Below are 10,209 nucleotides of genomic sequence, written 5' to 3' on the forward strand. Positions count from 1 at the left end.
GTCACTGGTAGAGACAGCTCCCCCTGAGCTCCCACTGTTGGAGCCTGGGGAGGCGGGTCCACACGGACCCTTGATCTTTAGGGTGAGTCCACCTTGGCATGATGCCCATGACAAAGAATGGAGCTGAAAAGCTAAGGAAACACAGGCCTATGGGGGAAAAACAAGATTAAAGGACACTGCTTACTTTTAGGTGAGAGTAGACAGAAAAATATCTAATAATCACAATAAAATTAGCACAATTAGATTACTTAACAGAGTTGTTGCAAGATTAAATGATATGATGCATGAAAGACATACAGAATAAGAGCATATTCTAAGAGCTCCCTAAGTGTTAGAATGGATAACAAACCTTCTTCCCCACCCCACCCCCCGTATTTCTACAACCCACTCATGTTACCCACCCCACCTCATCTCCATGACAGCTCCCTAGTCTTGACGTTCTAATACCTCTCTTCATGTCCCGGTCTGGGGCTGAAGTCCATTGTTAATTCACTGACTACATTCCAATCCTTCGATTTCTTCCCCTGAACACAACCCCTAAACCTTGTCTGGCAAATAAATTAACTATGTAACACTAAGATGATATGCCACCGTTCGTTCTAGCTGTGTACTTCCTGAAAACGTGGACCATTTTTTTTAAAGAATCTTTTTATAGTAGGAGAAAAATTTAATTGCTGATTTGATTAACAAATGAAACATTTATTTTTAATGCTGTCTGTATGTCTTTGAAGTTCTTTGCAAAGTTGGCCTCAATAAAACAGTATACTAAATCAATTTCCATTGCTTTTCAAAATGCATATTTGAAATTCATAAGGAATAGTATGGGAAATAAACAAGGAATCAATTTTTATTATAGTACTTTTACTTAGACCTTCAATAAAAACAAGTCAGTGAATGACTTCTTAGGCAATTGTGCAGAATATGACCAGACATGGTTCACAAGGTCAGGCCTACTTTTAATAGATGCTGTTGACATAAGTTCCTCAGGAGTGTTATGAATGACTATATCCTTAAAATTACAGTTTTTCCATTGTTTTCTTTACTGATGAACTAAATGGACAAGTATTTATGAGCTATTATGTCTCAGGCACTGTTCTTGGCATCGGGAATGATGTGGTGAACAAGAAAGGGCACTTGCTCAATAGAAGCACCTAAGGAAGTTTTAAAAAATTGGGTAGGACAAGTACTCTCCACTTGAGATTTACATCAAGCCAACTCCTTTCTAAAAGAAAAGAGAAGATTAATCTCAAGTGTAAAAGGAAATACGAGCCACATTCTTTACAGGATGAAAAACTACCACCAATATAAAGATCATTTGTTAATATCTTTTCATAGATTGTGAAATGCTACCTTCTTAAATGGACCCAGAGGCAAGAAACCCACTTTTTTTGTGAGATAACCTGGTCTAAAAAGTGTTTGTTCTTGGCTTCTTTGACAGCAGTGTCTCTCGTTTTCTTCTTCCCTTGCTGGCTGTGTCTAGGCATTCTTGCTAGCTAGCTTCTAAACAGTGCTACACACGAACATAGCAGTATTTTTTCAGACCTTTGCACTATCCAGACTTCTATCACCAGTGCTTTAGGTAATGCTTTCTCTCTTCCTGGAATTTTCTTATCCCTCTGTTCTAGTTAACTCCCACCCATCCTATAAATATCAACATTCATTTTCTCTCTAACAGGTCAGATCCTCTCTAAAAGAAGGTCAAATCTTCATTAAATAGCTTCCTCTTCATTAGAGCACTTGTCACAATTACAATGCTAAATTTGTTTAACTAATTATTTCATGAATATTTGTTTCTCACCAAGGACTATAACTTTTCATGACCTCAATGACCCATCATTTTTGGCTCGCCCATGCATCCCAAGCACTAATCATTGTGAATCCCAGTACATTGCAGACATCTGATAAGTATTTGTTGAATGAGTAAGCAGATGAATAAATGAATGACTCCTGAGCATTGTGGAGGCAAGTAATTCTTTGCTTTTCTTTTTCTATTTTTAATGTTATCTTTAATGACTAATAAAATGGTGTCTTAGGTCAAATTCGACGGGGTGGAAGTTCCAACTTGACCTCAGACATGATGTTAATATAGTAGTATATCTTGTTAAAGAGTGACATGCATCTACCAAGAATTTCTTCTGTGGGTTTTGCATAAGAAATGAAAAATAATCTAATGGATTTTGACTTAGAGCCCAGACAGAAACCATTGAATAAATGGAAACTTAACATCTAGTAAAATTGGTAGTAGCACACACCATTGAAAAAAGAAGAAATTATTTAGTGGTGGCATTGGGAAAACTGACTCATTATTAAGAAAAAATTAAACTGGTCCCCTACTTAACACCATACCCAAAGTGCAGATTGGTTAAATTTTGCTGTCAGGACAAAGATAAAAAAGTTAATTAAATATAGAGCTAACTCTATAGTTAACTCTATAGTTAATATAGAGTAACATCCATGTGGCCCAGGGGTAGACAGAAATTTTTATAAATAAAATAAAAAAAGCATAAACCATAAAGGAAATAAAAAGATACATTTGGTTACATTAGAATTCAGGCTTTCTAATCAACAAAAGACACTATGACTAAAGCTAGTAGACAGATGAAAGACTGGAAGGCTAGTTTAGATATTACTGAACTGACAAGGGAATAATATCTGAAACAACAAGAATCTCCTACACACCACTAAGAACATGACAGGAAACTCGACAGAAAAAAATGGGTAAAGAGTATGACCAGGCATTGTACAAGAGGAATCTCAAAGCCTAAATAGTAAATTTTAACAAATCAGAGAAGTGCATACTAAAATTATAAAACATTCATTTACAACTGTTTGGCTGACTAAAATAGGAAACCATTTCTCTCTTGTTAAAGTTATTCCCTGATGAAATCTAACTCACCATCTTCCCAGCTGCTACACACTTATAGTTGAATGTGGCTAGAGATGAACTCATGTCCAAGATCAGAAGTTTCACTTTAAGGTCATAATCAATCTCTTAAAAAGACCTTAACACTGCCCTGTAGTCATACTCGATTTGCCAAGTCCATTCACTCCTCCATTTTCCTTGGCAATATTTTCATACCTCCTTATATTGCTCAAACCTCCTGTTCATCCTCTTCTAGCCTCACTTTCCGTTACTAACAGCTTTCTATTTCACAGAGAAAACCGAATTACAAGCTTCCCCACATGTACATACCTGCCTGCATCTCTACGATAATATATATATATGTGTGTGCGTGTGTGTGTGTATATATATATACACTATAAATATATATGTAGTCTTTTCTTTGCTATATATGGAAGACCTGCCTTTGTTTATGGCTAAGGTCAACCGCTCCACTTGGGCATCCATTCCCATCTCCTGCTCAAGGACGTTGTTCTAGCAATTTTGCTTCTTCTTTCCTATATCATCAATTTCACCCCTATCTATCTTTCCCAATAGTGTATAAACTAAACTAAACTTTTTTTAAAAGCCAGAAATTTCTACCTCCCTATATCCTATTTCTCTCTCCAAATATGACATCTGTTTCTCCGCTCTCCTTCACAGAAAAAATTTCTGGGGAAAGCTGCTGTATATGCACTGTCTTCAGTTTCTGTCCTCTTTAGCTCCTGAACACCTTCCAGTAAGGTTTCCTCTCCTACCACTTCGCCAAAAGTATTCTCCAAAAGGTTCCAGAGATGTTCATATTGCTACAACTGATGGTCATTTCTACCCATCTTATTGTCTTAATTGCAGGTTGGTTAAAAAGAGCAGACTTTTAAAATTATTCTTCTTATTTTAGAAAGCCGAATACAAAAAAATTTTTCCTTTTTCCCCCTAAATCTGCCCCCAGAAAACAACAGTACATGTGCCACAATAAATGGTAGTTGACAGCCTTTCTGTCTGAAACACAACCGGCACATTTCAGAGGGCCCTGGGAAAGTTACTTGTCACCTCTAGCCAATTGGTGGCCTTTGGGAATATTAACTCAGTGTTACCAGGCCTGCCAATTTTTCAAGAGAAGTCACAAATTTACAATTTGGGTGAAATGTTTTTATTTTTAGTATATAAATTTATTTATATTTTTTGACTATGAAAACCTTCTCTTTATTCCCAGCCCCTCCCCTCTGATCTAAGAATGCAGTCAAGTTTTAATCTCTGAAGAAAGTCAAGGTTATATTTATGAAGGTTATATACTAAGTTTTTGCTCTCTAATATTTTTAAAACTTGGCAAGTAAAAGAGCTTCTCTCCCCACTGCAACTACATAGTTCCTTAACTATTACATATTATGTAATAATTACAGGTATGGTACTTTTGCTAATGATTATTTTGACCCGGGGCAGGGTAACATTGGTTAAGAATAAAAAAGAGTGCTCCTCCTGCCCCTTTGCCCTTCAGTTACCTCAAAGTATCATTAAACATCTTCCTTAGTTTTGGTGCCCTGATCTCGTTCAGCTGAAAAGCCACATTTTTCACTCTCGCAGATAGCGATGGCCATTGGACTAAGTTCTCCCCAGGGTATGTAGGCAGCAGTTGTTGAAGAGACCTTCTGGGCATGCTCCCTAAAAAGATTGTCTTGCCCTCCCCTCTTTTCATTTTTCCTGTGATGTCTGGAGTTGCATTAGCCATCTTGTGGTTGTGAAGAAATTTGTGCAAAGAAAGGTCGAGCAGAAAAAGTGAAGGCTCCTGGGACATGGATGACATTAAGAAGCCTCCATGTAAGGCCAAGACCCTGACCTCGATCTATATCAGTGAAAATAATGCATACCTTGGTTAAGCCATTTTATTTCTGTTACCAGGTCCTAGAGATCATGTTTTAAAATACCTTTTTATAGAGCCTCTAATGTGGGAGAGCAGAATTCTGACTCAGTCGATCAGCATATGAAATCACCGTTTGTCATAAAGGAAAAAAATAATTATTTTCTTTGCCACATACTGAAACCTCTGCCATTTCCTGTGTTTGTTAAACTCACCTTTACTCATTTTGAAGTCTATTTGAGTTGGCATGAGAAAAGTTATAGATCATGATGGAAATTTATTGCGTTAATAGAAAAACAAATTTTATTTACTTTTATTTTCTTATATGTTAATTAACTGAAAAGTTAGAAGATTATTAGAATGCAACCAAATATGGAATCTTTCAGGTTTAAGAAAACACAATATTTTTTAAAGATTTCATTTATGTACTTTTTTAGAGAGAGGGGAAGGGAGGGAGAAAGAGCAAGAGATACATTGATTAGTTGCATCTCACGAACATTCAGTCAGGAACCTGGCCTGCAACCCAGGCACGTGCCCTGACTGGGAATCAAACCAACAACCTTTTGATTCACAGACGGGCACTCAGTCCACTGAGCCACACCAACCAAGGCTAGAGAACACACTTTATTTACACATTTCATAGGAACAGAGGATCAAGGTAGTGGAAATAGTATAGCAAATTTTCACACTGTGTCTTTAGGGAAGCTGTTTTTATTTAAATTTTAATAGAATGCACAGGTTAAATATTAAACACTGTGTATATATACTGAAACAAACAAGCAGATAAACAAACAAACCTTGTCATGAACAGGTGTGAAAAAGAATGCAACGATAAATAGAACATCATCCTTGCATTGAAAAACATCGTAGTTTGGCTGATAAAGCCAGCAAGTAAAATTCTTTGAATGGTTGAAGGGATTGAAGCATTAATAAATGAAATTTGTTGACTTGTTAAAGATCATGCAATGGTTTAACAGGTCTCCTTATTCCTAGATCTATGGCCTCCTACAGAGTCAGGCGTTTGACTTTGGAGAGGATAGAAGAGAGTATTTTCAAGTGACCCATAAAACGTGCACCATTTTTTATTTCCATAAAATAATTAATATTTCATTCTGCCTTGAGGTTATTTAGAGAACATTGAAATATCCTCAAGACAAATCATTTTTTTAAACCCCAGCCAAAAGAAAAGGAGTTCCCAAGACAAATTAAGTTTATTGATTCATTATATACATAAATCAATTAATTCTATCTAATATCTGTTCTCTCAATATATCAGATTAAATTCAATACATTTAACAGAACAACTAAAATGTCATTGCTTTAACACACAAAGGTTTAGTCACTCAGGTGACCAAGTGTAGAGGCCGAAGTCCAGAGCAGGTGTGGAGACTCCACAAAGTCCCCGGGGATCCACCCTCTCTCTACCTTTATGCTCCATTATTCTCCACAAATGGCTCATGACTTCTATTCTGAAGCATCTCAAGATGGCTGCTTGAGCCCCAGACATCACATCTATGTTCTAGATATCAAGACATACAATTAATAGAAGCAAACAAACAAAAAAAAAGACAAAAAAATCTGTCAGCTGAATTAGCTCCTTTAAGACACCTTCTGAGAGATCTTATCCACAACATTTCACTTGCTTCTCACTAACGGGAATTTAGGCCATGCTGCACTTAATTCAAGGAGGTTGGGAAATAATAGTCTCTTAGTTAGGCACATAGCCACTCTGATAAATCAGAGCTCCACCTCTAAGAACAAACTAGGTTAGGGACAGTTGGTAGATGGTTGTGGTGTCTGCCACAACCCCCACAAAATAGAAAGGGGCGTGTATGTTGTAGAATACCTACGACAGACAAAATACCTTTGTGAATTTGGACTTTTAAGTTTTATATAATGAACTTCCCCCTGTAATTCCTAAATTTTCTATGTACATGTAATTTAGGGCAGGCAAAACCACCCAAGGAAATTCTTTCATTTCCACTTTGAAATACAGGGGTCCTTTTAGTTTTTCTTGAGCTATACCTGGCAGATAATAATTCTGCACTAATTTTTTGCTGTGAAATCCAAATAAAACCTTGTGTATCTCAAAGGAAACCTTGGAGTTTCTTTTTAAATATTAAGGGTTCCTACACATGGACAAATAAAAACACTCTGCAATTACAGATATTAATTGTTGAACACCGACAACTAAATTTTAAAAAGTTTTAAATCCTGTATATTTTCAGGTCAAATATAGAAGGCCACACTTCCTTTCAATTGTTTTCTTTTTTATCTAAAGCTATGAAATAAATATTATCTAACTCTATAGATTGGTTTTATCAGAGGGCATTGTTCTCCTATCACTCAAAAAACTTACTTTAATAAGTAGAGATTTTTTAATAATTTCATGTGAAATATGTATTATGAATCTACTTTACACATTTGTTTTCATAATGCTTCCTATGTACATAAATTAGTCTATATATTTAAAATTGTTATTGTTTATTGTTAATAAGAATTTTAGGGCATGTGGTTTTTATTTTGTATGCATCACTATCCTTTCAAAAATTTTAATTATTCTTGCTTAATTTATTGGGTCCTACATAATATACAAGAGTGTATCCATTCTTAGTAATGCTTTCTCCTGCTGTAGTTCAGTTTTCTTTTCCCTACGTAAATAGGAAGACAAATGCACAGTCCGGGCCAAATGCAATGTTTCTTCAAATATATTAGAAATGCAAATGAATGAGACCAAGAGACATGGAGTATTTGGTTAGCCAAAAAGTCCATTTAGTTTCTTCTGTAAAATAAAAGATGTATTTCATTTTCAGAAATAACTTTATCGATTTGGATATTTTGAGTATGTTGGCTGTCTCCCATGTGGTAATATGGTGATTTTTCTCAATGCTTTGATTTGATCCCTATCAACTTCTACTGGTCCACCTGACCATGGAGCATCACCCTGTGAGAAACCACGAGCAAAAACTTTGCAAACCACTTCTAACACATTCCATAAGTCCCTGCATCTTCTCCAGATACTGCACAAATTCTTTATTGCATTTCAGTTGTGTTTTTCACCTTTCTTGAGATAATAAAGCATAAAATGTCAAAGATGTTGCTATTTTATTCCATTGAATTTTGATGTCTTTTTTAAATGCACGCTGCTATGACAGCTGCCACAGTACAATCTAACAAAACTGTTTTGAATGAAGTTAAAGACAACTAAGTGATACTATAGCCATCTTACAGAAAAACAAACTTTTGGGCAAATCCAATAATATACATTGTTTCTTTGATTACCTAGCCTAATTGATAATTTTCAACTAGTACATGACTTTTATAACTAACACACAATAAAAGGGGAGTTAGCTTTTCCTTTCTATGATGATAAAAATCCTCAACTCTAAAACACCTACTGTGGACACTTCCCAAATTACATAACACATTCAATTCTTAAAAGTAGACATATGCATAGATATTAAGTTTTACAAAATATTTTAATAAATTCATGAGAAGTTAAAAACTCAGTAAAACTAAGGAAGTATTTAACAAAGCTCACTTATAATAATTATATTAGTCTTTATTTTAATGTTCCCATGGCATTTTTTCACATTAAATAATTTTAGATATAGTAAAGATAAAAAATGTATATTTTACCTAATTATTGATTTAAGTATAGAAAAACAATTTATGATTTGTTTATTGATAATTAATTTATATGAAATAATCCATAAAATACATTTTATTAATAAACTAAATTTGTAAAGAATACAGTGGAGTTTCAGATATTTTCTCAATCATACACTTAACATTTAATTTTGAGTGTAAACAGAGAATGACTTTGAATTTTCTACATAGGGCAAAAGACAGTCACAGTTTCTCTGTGAAGTACATTTCATTGATAACATCTGAAAACACTTTAAATTGCCAAAACTTCTTAATATAAATCAACTTCCCACACTTTCTAATAACTCTGGTAACACTTTTAGAGTGTCTTCTCTTGCTGGCCAAGAAGTCTCCCACTGGCCTTTAATTGTATTTTATGGTCAAATATCTCTTCTGTATTTAAGCAAATGTAAAAGATAAAAAATATAAGTGAAAGCACAGAAGTTAATGTTTAGTTTGCAATTTTCAAATGCTCAGAAAACATTCTACACCTATATTTAAGAATATAACTTTATCTTGATATTATTAGGTTTTTCCAAATTTTTAATATTACATTAAAAAATTATAAACCTGGTATCATTGTCAGAATAATGTGTACATCAGAAAACAGAAATTGCATTACACCCCAAAATTATTTTCCTCACAATGACTACAAAAATCATAGAATGTGGGTGGCTTATAAAATAAAGTCTTACTTATTAAAACTACTTTTCTATTCTGTTCTAATATCCAATTTCATGTCAAGAAACATCTTTGATTAGAAGATGTGACAGAAAAAAAGGAGACTAATCACAAAAATTTTTTTAAGTAACCACTCATTTTTTAGTAGTTAATTAGTTCATAGTTATATGAATTTTTTCATTTTTTAATTATTTTTAATTCTCACTTGAGGATCTGTTTATTGACTTCTAAAGAGAGAGGAAGGAAAGAAGAAAGAAAAAAATTGATGTAAGAAAAGAATATCAATCATTTGCTTCCCAGGCACAACCCAACCAGGGACTGAAACCACAGCAAGGTATGTCCTCTGACCTGGAATGAAACCTGCAGCTTTTTGGTGTATATGAAGCTGCTCCAACCAACTGAGCCACCCACCCATGCAAAACAGTTTTTATTGCATGAGAAATTTGTGTGATGTAGTCAGTTATTGCTTATAACTTTATAGCCTGGCACAGAAGACTCTTAAAATATTATTTAAATATATGTTTTCCCAAATAAATAATATAGAGTATCCTATTCAATTGTTATGCATGTAAAATAATTTATTAATTCATATTTATTCAATAAAATAATGATAGTTTATTCATGTATCATTCAAAAAATATTTGGTGTTGCTGTAATAGATTTCAGTTTTTAACATATACACTCCAGACATGCTTTCTGATTTTCTATTTTCTTACAGTAATTATGAATGTAAACTGAGTATTAGGTTTCACAACAAATGAAGGAAGGGTCCTTCAGTTTTTAGCATCTTCAAAGGCCTAAGCACTGTAGATCAGAATTTCAAGCCCAATACCTGCTGGGCTTATTTCACAAATGCTTAAAGATTGTGGACCTGTGGCAAACTAGTGAATGCATGCTCTTGCCAAGTTATTTATATTTGTAAAAAGTACTTATGCATCATGATGAGCAAAGAAACCATATTTGTGAGTCTAAGTCAACCCATGGGCATCAAGGTTGCAATTCTTTCATGGAAATGCTTTCATGTAATCCTTATAAAATCTCCATGGCTCAAATTGCTGTGAACTTATTCTGGTCTATGTCTTTCCAATGGCCCTAGAAACTATAGGAACTTGATAAGGCATTCCCATGGGCAGAGATCCAAGGA

The sequence above is a fragment of the Artibeus jamaicensis genome, unplaced genomic scaffold, assembly GCF_021234435.1.
Source record: "Artibeus jamaicensis isolate MK-2021 breed Jamaican fruit bat unplaced genomic scaffold, CSHL_Jam_final contig_354, whole genome shotgun sequence".
Taxonomy (NCBI): Eukaryota; Metazoa; Chordata; class Mammalia; order Chiroptera; family Phyllostomidae; genus Artibeus; species Artibeus jamaicensis.